The 24,062-nt window shown below is 37.0% G+C and overlaps 1 pseudogene; it reads right to left on the reverse strand.

The window, feature by feature from the left end:
- Positions 1-1,159: 1,159 nt before the first annotated feature.
- On the reverse strand, positions 1,160-1,550 carry LOC144292072 (cytochrome b-c1 complex subunit 7 pseudogene; annotated as a pseudogene).
- Between the last annotated feature and the right edge of the window lie 22,512 nt (positions 1,551-24,062).

Consider the following 24,062-nt stretch of genomic DNA (forward strand, 5'->3'; position numbering starts at 1 on the left):
GTGTGTGTGTCTCATGAATAAAAAATAAATAAAATCTTAAAAAATAAATCTAGGGGGAAGAGAGGAGAGAAATCAAGTGAGGTAGAGAAGTAGAAGAAGAGAGACAGATGGAGGAGCAGGAACAGATGTGGGAAAGATAAGAAGGGAAGTCAAAACTGGAAGATGGGCAGAAACAGAGAGCAAAACAGGTGGGAAGCAGAGACAGGTTTGAAAAAGAAAGTATTAAGAAGAAAGAACTCGGGCACCTGGGTGGCTCAGTCATGATCTTGATTTCAGCTCAGGGCATGATCTCAGGGTTGTGAGATTGAGCCCTACCTTGGGTTCTGCACTGGGCTGGAACTGGCTTAAAATTCTTTCTCTTCCTCATCCTCTGTCTTCCCCTCCACTTGTGTGCTCTCTCTCTCAAAAAAAGAGAGAGAGAGAGAGAGAAGAAAAAAAGAAAGAAGGAAGGAAGGAAAGAAAGAAAGAAACAAAGGAACAAAGAAAGAACCAAGCATGAAAACAGAGTAAGAAGGACCAAAAGAAGAAAGATAAATCAGAGAGGGGAAGAAAACAAGCAAAAAAAAAAAAAAAAAAAGGAAAAGGGAGGGAAGAATAGGAGGAGGGGAACAGATTAAGGGAAGAAACAGAGAGATTAGATTGAGGAAGACAATTTCACATACACACATACATATTCTACTAACAGACCAGGGTATTATTCTTTAATAAACAGAGAGTTGGAAGATGAAGCTGAGGAAATTTTGCAAAATGTCCAACAAAAAGACAAAAAAAAGTAAAATAGGAGATAATTAAGATTACAAAAGCAACCCATGAAATGCTTTTGAATAATGGAAGTTCCAGAAGAAAAAATGTGCAAAAGAGATGGAGATGAAATTATCAAAGAACTGATACAAAATATTTTCCATAACTGAATGACATGAATTTCTAGATTGAAAGGGACCACCAGGTGCCTGATATAATGAAAACTGACTAACAACCAGTAATGAATCAAGTAGATCCCCATATCTTTCAGTGAGATAAAAGAGGTCAGTTTCAAAGGATCTGGAATTAGAATGATTTTGAATTTCTTCTTCTTCTTCTTTTTCAATAATCACAGTAGACATTTATTTAAAGTAATACATTTGCAGCTCAAATAGTTCCAAAATTGTACATTTCAGGTTTACCCAACTTCTTCGAGGACAGCTGCAACCACAGATTTCAACACCATGATTAGTTCTTTGCCCATTTCTCTCTCTTTTCTTTCTTGAATAACTTCTCTCAGATAAGGTTCAAGGTGGAATTTATCTTCCTCATATTTCATCCACTGCTCCTTAAGCAAGATCTGATGCTCCTGGTCAGGTCCAGTGCCCTCTTAATGTGAAATATCCTGTCATTATAAAGGTTCTCAGGAAGCCTTCTTATGGCCTCCTTCACATCCTCATTCTCATATATTGTATCATCTCGCATTAACCCCAGTTTATTGAACTCTGCAGCATTGTAATACCACTTTCAAAAGCCCTCCAGCCACCGGCTTGATGCTGCAACTGGCCTGCCCCTCATCTTGACCGAGCCTGCCGATTTTGAACTTCTTAAGAGCAATCCAGGAAGTAAGAAGACAAAGGATAAATGCTTGAAAACTTATACAAGTGATCTCCAACCTAGAATTCTACATGATCCACCCACAGGATCAATCAAGGACAAGTGTAAATTAATGATATTTTGAAATACACACATTTTCAAATATTTACCTTCTATGTACTTTTTATCAGAAAGCTATGTTTATGGACAATAAACTCCAACAAGATGAGGGAATAAAGTAAGATAGAAAAAGGACATGATCCAAGACCCTGGAAATCTAGCAAAGGAAGTAGACAGAGGGGATTTCCAGGGTGTGAATGAAGCCCCAGGACAACAGCTGTCTAGTTGGGTTCTGGTTAAATCCCCCCAGAGGAATTTCAAATAGACTATTTGTTAGAAAAGTTTTAGATTTACAGAAAATTGAGAAGAGAATAGGAGGATTTCCATATATCTTATGTCCAGAGTGCCCTATTAATAACGTGGTACATTTGTTATAATCAATGGACCAATATTCATACATTTTTATTAAGCAGTGTCTATACTTTATTCATATTTCCTTAGTTTATATCACGTGTCCTTTTTCTGTTCCAGGATCCCATCCAGGATAGCACACTGCATTTAGTTGTCATGTCTTTTAGCTCTGGCAGATTCTTAGACTTTTCTTGTTTTTGATGATTTTTTAAGAAAAATTTTATTTATTAATTCATGAGAGGCACACAGAGGAGGCAGAGACACAGGCAGGGAAAGAAACAGGCTTCCTGCGGGGAGCCTGATGTGGGACTGGATCCCAGGACCCCGGGATCACGACCTGAGCCAAAGGCAGACGCTCAACCACTGAGCCACCCAGGCGTCCCTGTTTTTGATGATTTTGGCAGCTTTGAGGCATACTGGACAGGTATTTCATAGGATACCCACTGTCAAAATTTGATGTTTTTTCGCATGATAAGATTGAGACAGTGGGTTACTGGGAAGAAGACATCACAGGTAGAGTGCCATTTTTATCACATCATATCAAGGGTACTTATCACCCTACTAGTATATTTATGTTGATGTTGACCTTGATCACCTGGTTGAGGTAGCATTTGACAGGTTTCTTCTCTAAAGTTACTACATTCCCCCATTTCACACTGCCCTCTTTGGAAGGAAATGCACAGCCTCACTCTAAGGAGTGAGAAGATATAGTCTCCCTCCTTGAAGGTGGATTACCTCCATATATCATTTGAAATTCTTCTGCATGAGATATTTGTTTTATCTCTCATGTTTATTAGCTTATTTGATCATGTATATGTATCAGTTCAGATTCATGGATATTGATTTTATACTTTGGATTATAATACAATACTACTTTATTAACTTCGTTGCTCAAATTGTTGTAGCTTTGGCCACTAGGAGCTCTTTCAGTTGATTCTCCTGCGCCTTTGTTATATCCCCAACAATGTGTGTGTTTCAACATTTCCTTACTTTCTCCCTCTAAAAATACTTCAGACACATCATGTATATTTTCTGTCTTAGTCCAATATTCAGTTATTTCTCTAAGGATCCCCGTTTCCTTTTATTGGAGAATGGTATTAGAAAACAAGATTTGAGCACTAGATGTGCTTGAGGCTAATGGGTTATCATTTATTTTTGGGCTTTTCAGCTAACAGCAAAGAAATATATGTATGTACACTAACCTGTGTATTTATGCACATCTGTGTTTTATATGTAACTAACCATATTTATAGCAGGTTAAACATGAGCTCATTTCTGATGTCTCCAGATCTACTCTATTACCACATGGATCATTCAGGCTCTTCCAGTTACTTATCTATAACTCCCATTCCAGCAGTGAAAAATCTGACCCCCATCATCTGCCATCCATTTGCTCAATTGTGTAAGTCCAGTAATATGGGTAGCAGTATTGGAATTGTTAACTCATCACCTAGTGGGAAAAATCTCATCAACTGGAATATAGTTATGTGACTTTAGTCTTACAGACTTTTCTTGTTACCAAAGCTACTTACATCAGCACCTTTCCCTTCCATCTCTGCAGTGTGATGTTTCATATATTTTAGCACAGTTAGATGTTCTTGTCACAGTCTGAATTCCTAGCATCCCCAGAACGTCTAAGTGATTTTTAAAAAGATATTGTATATATTAATGTTCACTCTTTGTGCTTTAAAGGTCTATGGATTTTGACAAATGCATAGTCATGTGTCCACTTTACTCTACCACACAAACACAGAACAGTTCTATGGCTCTAAAAATCCCTTGTGCCTCCCCTATCCTAGAACCCATGGCAAATACTGATTATTTTACTGTCTGTACACTTTGGCCTTTTCCAGAATGTCAGTCATATAATTGGATCATACAGCCTCCCTTTTTTGCAGTTTGGTAGCTTACTTTTTTTTTTTTAATTGCTGAATAGTATTCCTTTGTACAGATGTGCCACAGTTTATTCATCCACTCACCTTCTGAAGGACATCTTTCAGTTTGGGACAATTATGAATAGGCTGCTATAAAGATAAGCATGCAAGGTTTTGTGTGTACATAAGTTTTCAGTTCAACTGGATAAAACCTAGGTAAATATCTAGGGATGTGATTGTTGGACTAGACTGTATGACTGTATTTGGCATTGTATGAAACAGCCACACTATCTTCCAAACTGTCTTTCCATTTCCAACAGTAAAGAATAAGAATTTTTTTGTGCCCTGCATTCTCACTAGTATTGTCAGTATTTGCTATTGTCTGTTTAAATTTTAGCTTCTGATGGGGTGTAGTGGTATTTCATTGTTGCCTTAATTTGCAATTCCCTCATCAAATACAATGTTGAGTATCTTCATAAGCATTTGCCATCTGTACATTTTCTTTGGTGAGGTTTAGATCCTTTTCCCAGTTCTTAATTGGGTTGTTTGTTTTTTATTATTGAGTTTTAAGTGTTCTTTGTATATTCTGAAAACAAGTCCTTTATCAGATATATGTTTTACAAATATTTTCTCCCAGTTAGTAGATTGTCTTTTGATGCTCTCTCTCTTTTTTTTTTTTGTATATTTTTTTATTGGAGTTCGATTTGCCAACATATAACACCCAGTGCTCATCCCGTCAAATGTCCCCCTCAGTGCTTGCCACCCAGTCACCCCATCCCTCTGCCCACCTCCCCTTCCACTACCCCTTGTTCGTGTCCCAGCTAGGAGTTTCTTATAGTTTGTCACCCTCCCTGATTTTTCCCACTCATTTTACCTCTTTCCCCTATAATCCCTTTCACTATTTTATTTTATTTTTTTAAAGATTTTATTTATTCATGAGAGACACAGAGGGAAAGAGGCAGAGACATAGGCAGAGGGAGAAGCAGGCTCCCTGTGGGGAGCCTGATGCAGGACTCAATCCCAGGACACTAGGATCATGACCTGAGCCAAAGGCAGATGCTGAACCACTGGGCCGCCCAGGTGCCCCTTTTATAATTTTCTATATCAGTTATACCTCAATAAAGCTGAAATTTAAAAAAGAAAGAAGAGAAAATTAGAGAATCTACAGTGATAATGCTTTTTGGAACTATTGAGGAAGAGGTCCAAAAACTAGTGTAAAGGATTCATTAGATATTCTACATTGTAAAGGAATTCTTTCAGTGGCCACAACTGGGTGGTATAACAGTCCTTTGTCTTCATTTCTAAGATCGTCCTATGAATGAGGAGCGACTTCACAGTCTCTCATGGGTGGTCATGATTTTTCCCATCTGGAGCTGACCAGAGCTGATCATCATGATCTAGAGATATAATTGTCATGTTTCCTGGGCTGTAGAGCAGTGAAAATTACACTGTTGCTAATGAGCAGTCAGGAAAACACAAGAGAACCAAGAAACATGTGTTTTCTCAGGCTCAAACCTCTGGAGTATCCTCCTAGATCTATAATGTGGTGATCATTCTAAATACCCCAATATTCTATAACATCTGGGAAAAATGGGTAGGGGCTCATAATTCGCATTTCTTGATATGGCTCCTGGAAACCTAAAGTCATGATAATCTTATTTAGCTCATTTCAATGTTAAGATCCTTTCCTGCCATTCCTCTTTTACCTAAAATAGTGCTGTATTGTCAACTCATCTCCTTCTCTACCTTTGTGTTACCAGAGTCTAATACATTTTTTTTCTTAGTGTTAATCATGTAAGCGAAGTTTAAGAAGCTAGAGTAAATCTCTATACATTGTTGCTTCCCCCAAACAAATATCCCATAAAGCCCTAGGCACCTCCATTATCTGGCATCCTGTCCATTCTTCCCAAGATCTTAATGTATGTCATATATTGATCTCTGCAAATCTGAGTGAAGGCTCTTCATTTTGAGGTAACACTTGCAATTTGTTTACTCACTTTACAGCTTCTACATCTTCTTCCAAAACACTAACTCTGCAAATTTGATGAGAGAAAATTTAAGGAATCCCAAATACAATCCTGTCATATTCTTTTTTTTTTTTAATCATGTCTAGGTAAATACCTACTTGGGCCTCTCTATATTAGAGAAGATAGACTATTTTTCAACAAAGATCACATGATTTTGAACCCTTTATCTTCCGTGTTCTCTTCCAAAACGCCACTAAGTCACCTGTTCACATACATCTCTCCTTTTGGAAAGAAAGTTACGGTACAGGGCAGCCTTTCAGGTAACTACTGACATTTTTTCCCTCAGCGTTTGAAGTTTCATTGGTAGGCTGCCTCAGTACTCACGATGCTTTGTCAGTGTCTCTCAAGTTAGGTTTGGAAAAGAACTTGTCCAAGTTCTCCACCTCGCCTCCGCTTCATGCAGATGGTTGTGTCATGGAAATTCTCTTCCAGGTAAACACAAAGAAACCCTGGGGTGATAATACTTGCCCTTAGGTTGGAGTAATTACCTGGCCCTTACCAATTGTGGACCTTTGGGTGTTGAGAGGAATCATTCAACAGGTTCTTTTTAAAATAGGCAATGATTCTTTAAAGGCTGAAACCCCATTTCATAACATGCAATTTTGTAAACCACTCTGTTTAGAAAACCGGGCTCCCTCTGGTTTCCCAGCGCCGGTAGCTCCGCTTGACGCACGAGGTTCGGGCTGCGTCGGTCATGCCACTTTAGATTACTGGATCTCACAGGATGCTACAAGGCAGACACACCCCAGGCTGACTCATTGAGTGGGAAGTTTAAAAAGATGGTTTTCCTCAGCCATCAATTAGATAAACCACATTTTCCAGGAGAAAAACAGTATCTTGAAAAGTTCTTTACAAACAAAGCTCTCTTGCTCATAATGCTTTTGGTCATGTTTTCTTGTGAAGGGAAGTATGACTTTAACCTTAATTGCACTTACAAATTATAGCAAGTAAGATATAATGCCACCCTTTCCCCTTTCCTTCCTTCCTTCCTTTCTTTTTTTTTTTTTTTTTTTCCTCAGAAGGAGACACTTTCATGATTTTAGCTCTGGTAAAATTAGAAGAGCATTCTTCCTCTTTTGCCTTTTCCCTCAAGGCTGTGGTTTTAACCAACCACGTGGTGAATAAGTTATAGATACAGGCCTGAGTTCTGTTTCTTCCGTCCTGGTTACTCTCCTTTAGACATTTTCTCTCTACCTTTTATTGCAACATTCTTGAAGAGGCATGAGGAAAAAGCGTTTATAGATTGAGCCTTTTTAAAAATGGTAATTTGGATTTAAGATGTATGTCAGAGAGAAATAAGGAGCAAATAGTGATTTGAATCGCCTTGTCTCCTGTTTTATCACTGCTGGCTGCATGTGTGGAAACTACTGGCTAAGAATCTCCAGTTGTACTATAGGATTCCGAAGGACATAGAACAGATATATTTGTGGTTTCTATCTCTTGGTGTACAATTTACCTAATGCACCCTGAGTGACATATTCAAAAGCAGACCTTCTTCATCATGTAAAATAAGAGAAAAGCCACACACTCAAATATTTTGCCCAAAATAAGACCTAGGAGGCACTATCCTGTTGGACAATAAATGGACAATACAGTCACCTCACAGTGGGTGCTTACCTGGAGGGAAGGATGATGCATGGGCATACTTAGGTCAGCTCACTCTATGGTGCTGATGGAGCAAAGGCTGAGCAGATTTTGGATACTGATTCTGCTTATCTCCTCCAAGTCCTGAAGGTTCCTCATAGGCTTCCATCCTATCTGCCTCCACTTTTCTCTCTATCGCAGCTAAGACAATCTGCCAAATGCTTATGATGAACTGTTATGCTTCTTTAGGCAGCTGTAGAAGCCTGTTTTAGAAGTCACTGCTAACACTGTTTTTGATTAATGTTTCATTAGAATCATCCTAATATTCTCCAAGATAACAGATGGATTGGGGGAAATTCATGAACAAGGAAAAGTAAAGGAAAAAAGAAAGTCACACTAATATGTTCTAAAATATCACAATGCACCCAAGATTCCAGAGAATCTAACATAAGCTTTCCCCCCCAATACATTTGACTTTGAGTAGAATCATGTTAGCACCATGTTTTCAAAAATTGCTAGGTTCCCTCAGACTCTCTCTTGACTTTTGTGCCACCATCCATAATTGGTTAAGACATCCACTAAGAGATAACAGGTAGATTTTTAAAAAGTAACTAAGGTTTTTTAGCAATAAAAAGCAGCATTATTGGGTTTTGGACCCCAAAACAAAGTAGACCTATTATTTAATGGTATGTCAAGGAAATATGGGACCCTGATGAGTGACCTAGCTAAGACCTTATGTAGCTAAGATTTCTGACTGGGTAACTTCTTTTGCTAATTAGATAATGGTTGACTTTTCTTCCTAAAGTGTTACCACTCTGGGTCCTAACCTATTTTGAGTTGTCTGTTGATTGAGTTATCTTTTTTTTTTTTTTTCACAGTTGAATTTTGAAGTGTCCTGGGTAAAAGCACTACTGGGTAATAAAATGAGAAGAATGAAACAATTGCTTGCCTATTCCCTTCCTGGAAATTTTCTATACAGATCCTCAACTCTGCTCACCTTACCACTCCAAATCCATCCAGTTGGGTGCTCCTGGAAATCTACATAGTCAAGACAACTTGGCCCATTTAAAGCTCATTGTCCAACTGCAACTTGATCCTGGGTACTTTTGGAAATGATGTTCTACTCCCAACTTAGCATTCTCCTTAACCATACTACTTGGCTGTCATCACTGCCATTTTCTTTGTCTTTCGAATATAGTTTATAATATCACTTCCTTATTTGTTCTAGGTAAATTGATATAGATAACATATATTAAGCACTTACTATGTTCTAGTAGCTATCATCACAAGGATGTTTGAGACAAGAACCACTATTATCTGCATTTTACAGATGTGGAAGCTAGTTTCTGAAGGTCACTAGTAAGTGGTAGCTGGAAGTGGCAGAGTTGGCTTACCAACCGTGGTTGTCCCTCTCTAGGATCCCAAGCTCTAAAACACCTATAACTATATGTATCTTTCTTTGCTCTCTCCTGATAAAAATAGGTGTATCTTCTCTGAACTCTGGATTTGTTACTTATATTTTTATTATACATTTGTTATCAGAATCCTGGTCTCTGAAATTCTTAGTAATTACATTTATTTTTCTCTGTCAAGTGATTTCTTTCCTTCCTTCCTTCCTTTTTTTTTTTTTTTTTAAAGTAGACTCCATACCTAGCATGGAGCCCAATGCAAGGCTTGAACTCACAACCCTGAGATTAAGACCTGAGCTGAGATTAAGAGTCAGATGATTAACTGACTGAGCCACCCAGATGCCCCCAGTGAAGAAATTTCTAATAAGGTGCTAGAAATTCTGCAATAGAAGCAGAAATATTTACTAATCTCTAACCACTGTTGGTAGAAATACAGTAAGTATATTCTCCCTCATAGATGATGATGTTGGTATAATTCGGTAAAGTAAAAGTATTATGATTCACCTGCCAGTGAATTAGTGTCTCAGAAAATACCAATTTTCCTTGAGTAAAGATGATTCAAAGTCAATAAAAATTTTTCCACAAAGAAAACATCAGACCCAGACAACCTTAGAGAATAGTTCTACCACACATTCAAAGGGAAAAATAATTTCTGTCTTTCACAAAACTCTTCCAAGAAAATAGAGAAAGAGAAAATATATCCCATCTCATTTTATGATGAGCATTTTGATGTTCAAAACTGACCAGAATAGTCAAATAGTACAAATTACATAACAACTACCCTTTTGAACAGAAATGCAAAATGTTAGTAATTAAATAAAATATTAGCAATCTGTATGCAGTAAGATATAAGAAGTTAATACATCATGAGTAAGGAAAGTTTATCCTTAGGTTGCAATAATGGTTTAATAATAAATCAATTAGGGATGCCTGAGTGGCTCAGTGGTTGAGTGTCTGCTTTCAACTCAGGTCATGATCCCGGGGTCCTGGGATTGAGTCCCACATCAGGCTCCCCACAGGGAGCCTGCTTCTCCCTCTCTCTGCCTCTCTCTCTCTGTCTTTCATGAATAAATAAATAAAATCTTAAAAAAATCAATCAATCAATTAATGTTAAATTGTTTAAGGGAGAAAGACTTTATCTTAATAGATACAGAAGAAGCATTTAAAAATTCAATATCCATAAAGACCTAAACATGAGATCTAGATTCATAAAACGTTTAAGAGAACACATAGGCAGTGATCTCTTAGGTGACACCCTTAGCAACAGACTTATGGATAAAGGTGACTAGGCAAAGGAAGTAAAAGCAAAAATAAACAATTGGAACTACTCCAAAGTAATAAGCTTTTACATAGCAAAGGGAACTATCAATGAAACAGAAAGGACACCTAGTGAATGGAAGAAGATATTTAAAAGTGATATATCTGATAAGAAATTAATAGCAAAATATATAAAGAACTTACACAGCTCAACACTAAAAAAGCCCAATCTGATTATAAAATGGACAGAAGACCTGAACAGACATTTTTTCCAAGGAAGATATACAGATGACCAAAAGATGCTTAATATTACTAATCATCGGGGAAATGTAAATCAAAACCATAATGAGATATCACCTCACATCAGTCAGAATGGCAAGTATCAAAAAGACAAATAACAAATTTTGGTGAGGATGTGGAGAAAAGGGAATCTTTGTGCACTCTTGGTGGGAATGGAAATTGGTGCAGCCACTCTGGAAAACAATATAAAGTTTCCTTAAAAATTTAAAAATAAGGGGAAGCCCGGGTAGCTCAGTGGTTTAGCGCTACCTTCAGCCCAGGGCGTGATCCTGGAGAACCGGGATCAAGTCCCACATCGGGCTCCCTGCGTGGAGCCTGCTTCTCCCTCTGCCTGTGTCTCTGCCTCTCTCTCTCTCTCTCTGTGTGTGTCTCATGAATAAATAAATAAAATCTTAAAAAAAAAGAAAACCCATATGATCCAGTAATTCCACTACTGGGTTTTCACCTCCTCAAAATGAAAAGACTAATTGGAAAAGATACATGCATCCTTGTGTTTACTGTAGTGTTATTTACAATAGCCAAGATATAGAAGCAACCCAGGTGTACACTGATAGGTGAATAAAAAGATATAGTATATGTATGTATATACTATATATATAATAGAATAGCAATCAGTTACACAAACTGGGATTTTGCCATTTTTGACAAGGGTGGAACTAGAGGGTATTATGTTAAGTGAAGTAAGTCATAGAGAGAACGATAAATGCCGTATGGTTTCACTTATATGTGGAATACAGAAAAAAAATGAGCAATCAAACAAAATCCAAAAAGACTCTTAAATATAGAGAATAAACTGGCAGTTTCCAGCAATGATGTGGATGGGGAGATGAGCAAAATAAAGGAGATTAAGAGGTACACACTTACAGTCATAAAATAAATATCACAGGTGAAAAGTACAGCATTGAGAATATAGGCCATAACACTGTAATAATGTTGTGGTGAGCATTACACTTATTGTGGTGAGTATTTAATGTATAGAATTGTTGAATTGATATGTTAACCATCTGAAACTAATACAACATTTTATCTTACTTATACTTTAATAAAAATATTCATTATCCATACATGACTTAAAAATATTTTTATAGTTATAAGATAGCTGTAGATGCAGTGAACTTTCAATAAAAATCATGAACATGGTTTTGGATGGCACTGTGGGGCTACAGGGCCTAGTCAGGATGTCTCAGCAGAAGGTGGTAGTAGACACATGGAACTGGACTCTGAAGGTGCTGGATAAACTAAGTCAGATCATAAAATTGGATAAGAGAGGGTTTTCTGATTTGGGAGCACATTTCTACCTTATACAACTTAATCCTTTAAAAAGGACTCTAGGAGACAATGTTAATACATAGCTAGGATAATTCTTGGATGCCTAGAAAAAGCAACAGCACCCACTAAGTGAAGTAGATGTGTCAGAATTGCCATAGCAGGAAGTGGAGGAAGGGGTCAAAAATTCACAGAAGCAGACACTCAAAAGTGGATATAGTATAAAGACCAAAAATCCTGACTATTCTACAGGAGGGCCTGGAGGTCACTGCATTTATTAGAATAAAGAACGTGCTAATGAGACGGACACCAGCAGCACTGAGAAGCTCTTTCTCTTTAAGCTTGGAATTGTCATTACAGAACTAGGCTCACAGATAACAATGGGGATGATCCCCAAATACTAAATGCCAAGAGATGTGTTGCTTAACCATCAGAATGGTGGTGGCACAGTTATCACAAACAATGGTAGGTTACAATGACAGCCAGGAGCAGCCACGGAGGTATTTAATAGAATACAGTCTCCCTAGGTGCCCAAGAGATGGACTGTTTTCTGACTCAGACCCACTGGGCTTAAGTAGAGGTTGGGTGACTAGAAGATGGGGTCCTACACCACAATAGCACTCAGTGGTCATTTTTCTAGTCTTGCCTCAAAGGATGTAAATGCCATTTACTAGGGGGAAAGGGGGAAACCCAAATATATAGAGGACTGTTTGGCACAGGGACTGAGTTGGTCTGAAGAGGCAAATGGTTCTCCTTTTGGGATGAGGGCATGCAGAGATGAAGCAATAAAATGTCCAGTTCACAGTGTCCACTGAGTCTATGGCTTCAGTCAGTGGTCATTTCTCTCAGTCCTGAACTTAAAATGGAAACAGTATACTTGGTAGTTGGCATAATCTTCACATTTATTTTTTGATTTGTAGAAGGCCAAGTTGAAACCTCTGAATGTTCTCTCCTTTCTCCCACCAAAATAGCAAGTTACAAACAATATTGTGTCTTAGAGTTGAGGGCAGAAGCCAGACACGAGTGCTGCTCTTAAAGTCCTAAAATGTGCAGAGATGCTAGTCTCTGCCATACACTTATTTTTTTTTAAGATTTATTTATTTATTTTAGGGGGAAGGGGCAGAGAGAGAGGGAGAAAATCCCAAGCAGACTGTCTGCTGAGCTCAGAGCCCCACATGGGGCTCAATCTCACAACCCTGAGATCATGACCTGAGCTGAAATCAAGAGTTGGTCACTTAACTGACTGAGCCACCCAGGCACCCCTGCCATACACTCATTTAATTCACTTTTATGGTCCTTACAAAATGAGATGGACCCTGGTGGACAATAGTAGTCTACTGCAAACTCAACCAAGGGCTACTCCTAGCCACAGGTGCTATGTCATATGAGGTATCTTTGTGAGGGCAGATTAACACAGCCTTACTTACATACATGGTATTTTAAATTCACATCATAATACCTCTCAGCGAGCATTCATAATGTAAGAAATGCTAAATGGCAACAGATGAATGGTGTAAGCAACTGACCCAGTCAGCCTCTGCCATTAGTCACCTCAGTGCTAATGGGCTGAAGAATGAAGTAGTTTGTGGTGGCAGGGATGGAGACTGTGCATGAGTCCAACACCAAGTGTTCTACTCACCAAGGCTGGGCAAGCTTCTGCTGCTACTAGATGTTCAGCCTTCCAGCAACAGAAAACTATCCTGAACCCCCTAATTCATGGGGATCATATCATGGAGAACAAGCAGCCACTTGGGGGCAAATTGATTACAGTGCATCTGTTGTGGCTTGAATTGTGGTTCCCAAATATATATGTTAAGGTTCTAACATGTGGTATCTGTATATGTGACCTTGTTTAGAACTATGGTCTTTGAGGGTATAATTAAGATGTAAGTTAAGATGAGGTGGAGTCGAGTGGGTCCTTAATCCAATATGACCGGTATCTTTATAATAAGAGGCAGAGACACAGAGGCAGACACAGAGAGAACACATGTGAAGACACAGATACGTGGGGGTAAGATGGTCATCTGATGACAGAGGTTGGGAGTTATGTAGCTATAAACTAAACAGCATGAAGGACTGCCAACAAACACAAGAAGGTAGGAGAGAGAGCCATGGCCCTGAAATACCTTGATTACAGACTTGTAGCCTGCAGAATGGTGAGAGAATAATTTTCTGTTGTTTTAAGCCATCCAGTTCATGGTAATTTGTTATTGTAGCCCTAGAAAACAAACACAGTGCCACTTTCACCCTTGGCAAAGGCAGCAGTTTATCTCATCTAGAATTGATCTATGTTATGGGTATAGCTCATCTTTGACTTTGGCCAGCATAGCTGAAGGCTCAATGTGACTGACCAACACAGAACAGAGACCACCACCCAATACTGTCTTGGACCAAGGGTTCCACTTTACAGCAAAGACTTTACAGCAGTAGACACATGTCCATGGGACCCATGAGTCTTATCACAAAATACATTGTCTAGAATATACTGGCTCAGTGGAGCCACTAAATGGCCTTTTGAAGGAACAGCTGAGGCATGAACTTAGAGTTGATACTTAGAAACGATGGAATACTGGAATATGTATCTGCAACCTGTAGGTCTAGAGTTTGTATTTCCCAGAGGAGGAGTTTGCATTACAAAACAAACATCTAAAATTCAATTCAACTTTAAGCTATGGCTGCTCCCCAGTTCCTGAAGACTTCTTGTGTCAAGAGTACAGTAGATAAGAAAAAAGGATAATCAACTTTAATCACATGCAGGAGGTAGGGCTGCTGTTACATGGGCAAGAAAAAATAAGTTTGCATTTAGGTAAACCACTCTATCATCTTCTGCAACATGTTGTAAGAAGGCCTTGATAATTACAGTCTCAGATATTTATGGATAAGGGGCTGAGTGATGCCTTCTGTCTTCTAATCTAGGTCACCTAGATTAGCAGAGGTGCTAGCAGAGGAAGAGAAGAATCTAGAAAGGGTGGTAAAGAAAGGGTAAGTTACATCTTCAAGTAACTTAAATAGTTACTTGAATAATTAGCACAGTCTATAGTCAATTTCATTAGTCTTCCTTTTATGAATTTCCTCAGAAAAGAAGACAAGCAGAAACCAGAAAGGGCTCAGCTATAGTGGATGTTGTAGTATACTACCCCAAACCACAAAGGCACACATTTCCTACGCTGCTTGGAGTATTGACAACTGACAGTTTATAATTGGCTCTTTCTGTAAGAATTGGTTTTGGCTAAAGGAAACTGCCTTACTTAATGTTATATTCCATTTGCATAAGTAGTCTACATGCAATATTTGGTAGATGTGGGCATTAAAAGGCCTGATTCCTTTACCTTCATTTGGGACATCTCTGAAGGGCATAGTAAGCTGCAGGGGTCCCCATGATATCCACAGAAGCCTCCAACAAGCTGAAACACAATTAAATTTCTTTTTTTTTTCACAAATTTCTATTTCTATATGTTGGCAAATTGAACTCCAATAAAAAAATATATATATATAATAAAAAAATTTCTATTTCTGCCCTGTCCTGCTTATCTTGCTTGACTGCAAGGCATAAGCTCCTGCACATGAATCCCCATCTCAGTCTATTTCCCAAGAAAGCCCAGACCAAGACAAGATTTACTGTGAAGAAAAGATATTCCATGCTCATAGATTGGGAGGACAAATATTGTTAAAGTGTCCATACTACACAAAGCAATCCATAGACTTAATGCAATCCCTATCAAAATACCCAGAACACTTTTCACAGAAATGGAATATATAATCCTAGAATTTGTATGGAACCACAGAAGACCCTGAATAGCCAAAATAACCTTTGAACAAAACTGGAGGTATCACAATCCCAGATTTCAAGATATATTACAAAGCTGTAGTAATCAAAACAGTATGGTACTGGTGCAAAACCAGACACATAGATCAATGGAACAGAATAGAGAGCCTAGAAATAAGCTCATAATTATATGGTCAATTAATCTATGACAATGGAGGCAAGAATATACAATAAGAAAAAGTCTCTTCACCAAACGGTGTTGGGAAAACTGGAAAGCCACATGTAAAAGAATGAACCTGAACCACTTTCTTATACACAAAAATAAACTAAAAATGTATTAAAGACCTAAATGTGAGTCTTGAAACCATAAAAATTCTAGAAGAGAGCAAGGTAGTAATTTCTCTGACAATGGCCATAGCAACATTCTTCTAGACATATATCTAGAGGCAAGGGAAACAAAAGCAAAAACAAACAAAACCTATTGCGACCAGATCAAAATAAAAGCTTCTGAATAGCAAAAGAAACAATCAACACAACAAAAAGACAATCTACTGAATCAAAGATATTTGCCAATAATATATCAGTTAAGGGGTTAGTATCCAAAATATGTAAAGATCTTATACAACTCAGCACCAAAAAACCCAAACAATGCAATTAAAAAATGGACAGAAGACATGAACAGACATTTCTCCAAACAAGACTTACAGATCAGCAACAGACACATAAAAGGACGTTCAACATCACTAACCATCAGGAAAGTGTAAATCAAAACCACAATAAGGTATCACCTCACACTTGTCAGAATGGCTAAAATCAAAAACATAAGAAACGAGTGTTGGTGAGAACGTGGAGAAAAAATAAAGCCGTCATGCACTGTTGGTGGGAATGCAAACTGGTACAGCCGCTGTGGAAAACAGTATGGAAGTCCCACAAAAAATTAAAAATAAAATTATCATATGACTCAGTAATTCCACTACTGGATATTAGCTGAAGAATATGAAAATACTAGTTTAAAAGATATCTGTACCCCTATGCTTATTACAGCATTATTTTCAATACCCAAATTATGGAAGGAATCCAAGTATCCATCGATAGATGAAACGATACCAAAGATGTGTGTGTGTGTGCATATATATATATATATATATACATATTTAGACTGCTAATTTTGATATATATATACACGCACACACTACAATAATACTCTGAAATCAACATAGATAAATCTAAAGGGTATAATGCTAAGGGAAATAAGTCAGTCAGGGGAAGACAAATACCATGTGATCTCACTCATGTGGAATTTAAAAAACAAAACAAAGAAAAAAGTGACAAAAAAAAAAAAAACAACCTTTAACATAGAGAACAAACTGGTGGTTCCCAGAGGGGGGATGGGTTGGACACATGGGTGAAATAGGTGATGGGGATTAAAAAGTACACTTATTGTGGTGGGCACTGCATAATGTGCAGAACTGCAAAATAACTCTATTGTATACCTGAAACTAATATGACAGTTTACATTAATTATATTGGAATGAAAGAAAAAAAAGAAGAAAATATGGAACAATACATAAGAATAAAAAGATCTACTGTGGAACTCGAGAAACTGATCCTAAAATTTATATTTAAGTGCAAAATCCAAGAATAATCCAGAAATTCTGAAATGTAAGTAGGGAAATGGATGATGGTGTTAAGGGGGACTGTGCTATCATATACCAAAACTTACTATAAAAATATAGGAGATAAGACAGTTAATTTTGCTACAAACAAAATCCAAGTGGATTAATTATTTAAATGTGAAGACAAAGCTATAAAACTTAGATAACAACATGGAGAATATCTCTGTGAATCAGAGTAGGGAAGAATTTCCTAAATAAGATACAGAAAAGCATAAACCATAAGTAAAAGATTAATAGGTTTGAATTAATAGGTTCTTGAAAATTAAGAACTTCTTTACAAAAGTCACATAAACAAAATGAAAAAGTATTCACAAACTGGAAAAATACAGTTGAATTCATACAACCTCAAAAGATTAGTATCCAGGATATATATATATATATGTATATATACATATATATACATATATACACACATACATAAAATGTATATATACATATATAAAATGATGAATATATAATGTTATATATTATATGAATAGATATAATATTTATATATAATTTATATTAATATAATATATTGTAGATGATAATAATATAATATATAATATAGATTATCACATACAGATATATATTTATACATTTATATATATAAACTCTACATATATATGTACATATATAGATTCTACTCTCTATATAGGTATATAGAGATATACCCATATAGAGATAATATAGACATATCTATATTTTATATATAATATATATTTATACATTTAGAAATGTATATAAATAAACTATACAGACCAATAAGAAAAATGAAAACTTCATTTTAGGAACAAAAGACATGAGGAGGTGTCATCTACAACATGAATATAAATCTTTTACAAATAATTTACAATAAATTGAGTACTGTCTAAAACTCTTTATACCACCTAGGTACATACAACTTTAGCCAGAAAAGATGTTTGTTGGTTTTCAGATTCTGAATATACACCATTACTCATGTATTTTGTTGTTTATCTATGTACATTTCTTTATACTTTTTCAATTATTTCAAAACTCAATAAAGTATTGTCTTAAAAAACATCTGCAACATATTATTTAACTACTAAGCAAAATGTGGTTCCATTTTAGCTGGATTTCAAGCACCACTTTTTTTTTTTAAGATTTTATTTATTCATGAGAAACCCACATAGAGAGGCAGAGACACAGGCAGAGGGAGAAGCAGGCTCCCTGTCGAGGGCCTGATGCGGGACTTGATCCCAGGACCTCGGGATCATGCTCTGAGCCAAAAGCAAGACGCTCACCCACTGAGCCACCCAGGTGCCCCTCAAGCACTATTCTTAAAAAATTAAAATTAATCAAAATTAATTTAGGACAGCCCGGGTGGCTCAGCGGTTTAGCGCTGCATTCAGCCCAGGGAGTGATCCTGGAGACCAGGGATCAAGTCCGACATCAGGCTCCCTGCATGGAGCCTGCTTCTCCCTCTGTCTGTGTCTCTGCCTCTCCTCTCTCTCTCTCTCTCTCTCTCTCTTGTCTCTAATGAATAAATAAATAAAATCTTTTAAAAAATTAATTTAAATAAAATTCTTAACGTCTTTAAAATCAATTAAAAATTAAAATTCTTTCACTGTGCTTTAGAATCACACACACATGTGTGTGCATGTATGTATGTATAATTACTATGAAAATCCATTTTATATGTTAATATGTTATAAATATTGGAATATGTTTTTAAAAATCAGCCCACAAAAAATTCCTGATTCAGTGGATTTCAAGTATGGTATAGACTACCCTGTAAATATCAACTAGATATGAAATATTTGACCATACCCCTCTCACTTCCCATTAGTCTAGAAATACCATACATGTCACATATGCCGTGCCTCTCCCCTTGCACTCAGTCCTGGGCAGTTATCACTAATATTTAGCATCTTGTCTATCAGGGTACCAACTCTCTACCCCAATTGTTTTCCACAGAGTGCTCCGGGCAGCCGCTATTAATTGTTCAGACTTGGCAAGATGAATGAAACTTGTCATCTCCACTCTAGAACAAGGAACATGAAAAAATAGACATTTTTCACTTTGTCTTTTAGAAACACTCTGTTCCTACAAAGAACAAAGTATTTTTCTCTCATCCGTGTGCACCCTTATTTGCAATCTTAAGTACCAAACCTGGAATCAAAAGGACTGTGGAGGAACACTGGTGCACACTGCCATCTTCGAATGCTAGAAGAGTTTGTTTTTGTAAAAGTCAGTCTTATTTTAGTCCTAGTCACTTTAGTCACTGTAACCAAAATTATGTAAACTTTCTAAATAGACTAAATATTCTAAAAATACAGTGAAACACCAGCCTCCACACCAACCAAGTCACAATATGGGTGTCTGACCTAAACCCACAAAATGAGAATGATGGGAAGGTCATTTATCAAACTGCAGTGACCATCACATGCTCCCACCACCGTGTCAAAAACAAAGACAACCAAGTGGCTGCTACTCAAAGTTATTCCATTATCTTTGGGAGAGCATTTCATCTCTGTATCCCTCAAGGCTTATCATATTAGACCTACAATTCAAGTTCCATAATTATTTCAACAAGTCTTTTGAACATTTACCCATATGTTGGAATATGGCGAACTATTTCTAACTTTGTTACAATGTTTTCAGAATCTCTCTTGCAGAAACATGAATGTGTTCTATGGAAAAAGAATTTGTCCCAATCTATTTGTCAACATTTAAAGTATTTTGAACCCTAAATGAATTGCTTTGACCATTAGGAGGAGTTGTGCAGATAAACAGATCAAACATTACAACGCAGGCACAGTTTGTCCACATTTGCTCCTCACCTGCAAATGTAGGTTTCATGAGGCCTCTTCCTCTAAACATTAATGTCATACTCATGAGCTTATGAACATATCCACTCAACTGCTGTATTCTGGCTGCTGTCTTTCTTTCTCCTCTCCTCCTGTAGTCTTGGCTAATGGAGGTCACATGACTGATGCCTTGAAATTACTGAAGCATATTTAGTAAAATGTAGAAATATGTCTTGCTTTTTTGTTGTTATTTGCTATTGGAAAAGCAGCAAGCTAAGCTGCTGCCTTATACCTGCTATACTGTATTTGCTTGAAAACATTCCAGTTTGATAATATAATGTATGCGTAGAAGTTATCCGCAATCTACAGTTTAGGGAAGTTGGTTAACATTTGACGTTCCCTAATCCTGAGTTCACACTTTATGGTGGGTTACTTAGCCTTCGAGAGACCCTGTCAGGGGTCCACTTTCCAGAAGAGAATATATAAAATACTTTAAATTGCAGTCTAAATCTCCATTATTGCATTTGCTGGTTAGAAATGAGTTTTCACTGGTGAGATGAGAGATGATCAAGATGTGTGATCACCAAGGAAATTAGTGCGGGCCCCTCAACCCTTTCACAAATGGGCTTAAGAATCTGGTGAGCTCGGGATCCCTGGGTGGCGCAGCGGTTTGGCGCCTGCCTTTGGCCCAGGGCGCGATCCTGGAGACCCAGGATCGAATCCCACGTCAGGCTCCTGGTGCATGGAGCCTGCTTCTCTCTCTGCCTGTGTCTCTGCCTCTCTCTCTCTCTCTTTCTGTGACTATCATAAATAAATTTAAAAAAAATTAAAAAAAAAAAGAATCTGGTGAGCTCAACATAGTAACACTTCTACAGCAAACAAAGCCTTAGGCAGGATATAACTATATATCCCACCACAGCCCCATCCTTCCACTACAATCATTTAATGGAGGATTTTGTCATCTTTACTAATTAAAAAAGAAGTGATCTTGTCACCGAAGTTTTTCCTGCATCTCCCTTGCGATAAATCTTTAAAGCAAGGTGCTCTCAGAGTGTGGTAAGGACAGAGAGTAGAAATTTTAGACTGCCTAGAGGACCAGCTAAACTCTTCTAGTGACTGTTAATACATGAACATAAGGAAAATTCAGTTCAAGATGTTTTCATTGTAATAGATGACTGCGAGGTTTGGAGGAAGAAGTCAGAGTTCACTCCCATCTCCAGTGGCTATTCATAGTTATCAAAGAATTAGAAATTGTCTTGTGACAGTTCTCAATAGCTCTTATGTGCCTATAAAAATAGAAAATAAATGATAATGTCTATTGATGCCATGGATGTGGTGGAAATATAAATGGTTACTATCTTTTTTGGAAAACAACTAAAAATATCAATTAAAAAATCTGTATACACTTCAGTCTGATGGTCTAACTTTTGGAACTCTATCCTATGGGTATGAGTATCAGAATATATAAAGGAAAATATATTAAAAAATAATTGCAGCATTGTTTAAAGTGGCAAAAAAAAATGTAAGCCAGATGAATGTCAACCAAATGGCAAACACTTAAATAAATTATATGTGGAATGTTATGCAATAACAGCAGCTATTATTAAGGAGTAATTAAGCTATGTGAACTGAAGTGGGACTTGGGAGTTTTCTAAAATGTGTTGAATGAGGAAAATGACCTGTAGGGAAGAGTATTTAATATCCCACTTTTGTAAAGTAAACAGTAACAAAAAAGTGTATGGTATGTGTAGATAAATTACAAAAAGTTACAGAACTTGGGGAGTGGAAGGGGCAATCATGAGAGCAAAGGATAGGGTGGGGAAGTAAGGTAAGCCAAAAATTAAAGTGGAGAAAAGACTACTAATGAAGAATCCATAATAGGATATGATGCGTATGAAATTATATGCTTACAAAAATTAGAAGAACAAGGTGGATCTCTACCTACTGACTTAGGAAGATGTCCATTATGTATTAAACACAAAAAGAAAGAATACGTACCCTCTGATTCTGTTTCAGGATATAGGAAATTAACCAAATTCTATATAGACATATCTATGGCTGTATGTGCTTGCCTGAACAAAAATAAGGGTGTGGAACGATCTCCAGGGGCTGGTTTTGGGATGGAGTGGGTTAATAGGATTTGGCTGCTGGAATGGGTGATAGCAGCTTTGCTCACTTTTGAACTGCACTGTGTTGTTTCACTAATTACAAGACAAAAGTATTACTTTTTGCAGTTTGAAAAGAGAGCATGCAGATTATAGATTCTGGATATTTGAAAAAATTCCTAATTCTTGGGGGAAAATGGTTCTTAAATATTTTTGAATAAATTTTTACTTATTTTAAGCCATTACAACTTCATTAAATTAACCAATGTACTGAATCCTTATTGGAAATCCTTAAATTCCTTATTTTGGTAAAAAAGTTAAGGTGAATTCAAATACAGTAATGAAATTCTTAAGCAACTACCTAATTAAAGCTCTCAAAGTAAAATATGTTCATTGTCATTTAGTTATGTTCACTGTCATTTTTGCATAGGATTGATAGGTCTGGCTTCTGAGAGCTATCAAAAACAGCATCTTATGGAGCTGTCACTATATGGTAGACATTATCTTTTTTTTTAAGCTATAATTTATATACAGTACAATTTACCCACTTGTCCCCCAAGAAACAGATGCCAAGATGGGAAAAAGCGTGCATCACATTGGCAAATGTTGCTGTTGCTGTTTTTAATTTTATTTATCGTAATAGAAGTTTAGTTGCTTCCCACTGATATTTACACAGAACTACACAAACAACCCTATCCAGCAGGTGGGATCTATAGAACAGATTTATGTTAAGTTGTTTGCCCATGGTAACTCAGAGCTGGTTTGATCTATCAAATGCTGCCTATAATCACACATGACCTAGTGTCTCCAGGATCCTGAGTCTTTCTTCAGTGATGGTTGGTTGTGCATGTGGTTACTCAAAGGCAATGAGGCATGAAACATATTTCCTGGTTATCTCCTCAGTTTAAGGAGGTGATCAATATCACCAAACCTTTTGAAGCCTTTTGCTGGCTTATCTTTGGGTAGCAAGATGATAGAAAACATAAATAAATAGAAAATAGATATGAAAAAGTCACTCAAACTCTATTTTGTAAGCGTGTAAATTTAAAATGAGTTTGAGAGAAAAAATTATTAAAAAATAACAGCAATAACAAGCTGAGTGAGGCTACCATAAAATGAGTTGAGTTTATTAAATTTTCTCTGATGTGCTTCATATGTAGAGATGACACATTAGCAAGTATCAGTTTTTGTGTTTTAGGACTACTGCATAAAATGCAGAAGAAATAAGAAAATGTGAATGATGTTCAATCCTCTATCTTTATGAATCTGATTTTTGTTAAATTAGTAGAATAATTCTACAGAAAACTAGAATTATGAAATCATGATATGACTTCTAAGGAATTAATTTGATGGAAGGTGGGGTGAAAAAGAGGTTAAAACCTCTGTGGGGATTTTCTTTGATGTCAGTGTTTTTGTCTTTTGTTTTTGGCAGGGGTTAGAGTGCAGGTAGGGAAAACAAGTAGTAGAGAAAGGGGACTGTGATTTAGGAATAAATAACTGAGTAGTGTGGCCCCAGTGAGAGCTGGAGGTTGGGGCTGGAGGGTGGATGTGAAGGGGTGTGAACTGAAAGTGAGTCCATTTTCATTTCTCATATTTTTGCTTTTTTATCCTAGGGTTACATTTGAGGCTGTATTTATCTGTCTAGAAGATTATCAGTAGAATACAGAAACAAAGAATACAGAAATTAGGCTTTATTTCAGCCCTCTTGTGTGTGTGTGTGTGTGTGTGTGTATGTGTAAATTGGCACGCTGTAAGCTCTAATGAGTTTAGAAATGGCATACCAGCTTCTATCTCACCATAGCATCAATGTTTATCTACCTTTCCCACAATTAAAATCAGATGTCTGACCACGAGCAACAAGTGAGGCTTTGCTTACCTTAATAATGACTGCTTGTAACCTCACTATTTGGCCACTTAAGTGCTACTGGCCCCATGAATGGAATCAGCAGGGAAGAAGAAAAGTGTCAGTGTCAGAATCCACTTCAGGCATTTAAGCTGACTCCACAATTTACAAAAACAT

This window comes from Canis aureus, chromosome 21, assembly GCF_053574225.1.
Source record: "Canis aureus isolate CA01 chromosome 21, VMU_Caureus_v.1.0, whole genome shotgun sequence".
Taxonomy (NCBI): domain Eukaryota; kingdom Metazoa; phylum Chordata; class Mammalia; order Carnivora; family Canidae; genus Canis; species Canis aureus.